The sequence below is a fragment of the Galeopterus variegatus genome, unplaced genomic scaffold (genome assembly GCF_000696425.1).
Source record: "Galeopterus variegatus unplaced genomic scaffold, G_variegatus-3.0.2 Scaffold2290, whole genome shotgun sequence".
Lineage (NCBI taxonomy): Eukaryota > Metazoa > Chordata > Mammalia > Dermoptera > Cynocephalidae > Galeopterus > Galeopterus variegatus.
The window spans coordinates 227,720-229,000 of record NW_007728401.1 but is presented as its reverse complement, the minus strand read 5'-3'; positions in this window follow the sequence as shown (position 1 = coordinate 229,000).

Genomic DNA, 1,281 nt, shown 5'->3' with positions numbered 1-1,281 from the left:
CGGTCCGGGATTTGGGGCGTCTGCAGGTTTGGGGGGCTCCGGGAGGGGTCACCGCGGATCATGGGCTCGGGTGGGGCTAGAGGGGGTGTTAATTGCCATCATTTATTAAAACCTCGCTCTAATAAAATGGGGGAGGGGTGCTCAGCGGCCAGTGACTTCCATTTCCGTGGGAGACAAATCGAATCAGAGAAGCAGTTGCGGACAGCGCAGGGACCTGGGGGAGGCCAGAAATGGGACAACTTTGGGTATCTTCCCCGTCCCCAATACCTTTAGTTGTGATGGAAGAGCCGAGAACAACCAGAAAGGCAGCGTGTCCAAAACCAGCAGGGATGGAGGACACTGGTTAAAGGGGGCTTGGGGCTTGGGTTGGGGGTGGTTTATGGAGGTTGAAGTGACAGAGGCTGCTTGACCCCCCGGGGCAGGGTGGGGGGAGAATGTGACGCAAGCCCGAGCCTCCAGTCCTCCCCTCCGCCTGCCAGCCTCGCCAAGCCCTCAGGTTAGCGGGCCGGAGGCTGCTCTTCGCTTCTCCCAGGCCCGGGCTGGGCACCGAGAGGGTGGGCATGTGACCTGGGGCAGCCCAGCGCGTGCTGAGGCACCCGGAGGCGCAGACTAGGGCTCTGGGAGTCAAACTCCAATTTTCCTGGAGGGGATACTGAGGCCAGAGAGCTCTGGCGACTTGGCCCAGTTCCTGGCTAGGGCGGGGATGGGGGGCGCCCTGCCCCCATCCAGCACACCCCTCCCCCTCCAGCAATTTGCCTAATGACCCGAGATCGATCAAGGCCCGAGCAGCCAACCTGCCCCGTGGCTGGCTCAATCCTATTTTACTAATTACTAAGGCCACTGGTAGGGAGAAGCTGGCTCTGGGGCTCGAGGGGCCACATTTCCAATCTGGGGGCCGGCAAATTTCTGGTCAGTGTCCCAGTGGGAGCGCAGCCTCTGCAAGAAGCCCGATCTCCATCTCCGGGGGTTCCCTGTCCCCACCAGCCTAAGGGAGGGGTGGCGGCTGCGCACACAGGGATAGGGTCGGTTCCACCCAGCTGCGCGGCCCCTTCTAAGTCTGGGAAGCTTGGGGGAGCCTGTGGCCACCTGAGGGTGTCCTGAGGCAGCAGGGGGGAGGGGGGCTTCATCTTAAAGCTGATGACCCACCTCTTTCCCTTCAAAATGGACATTTTCCCCATAAGAAAAACCACATAGGCTTGTTATAAAAATGAAAATGATAATCGAGTTGTAGAAAATATACAAAGAAGGAAGCCAGCAGAATTCCACCCGCCTGGCACCCAT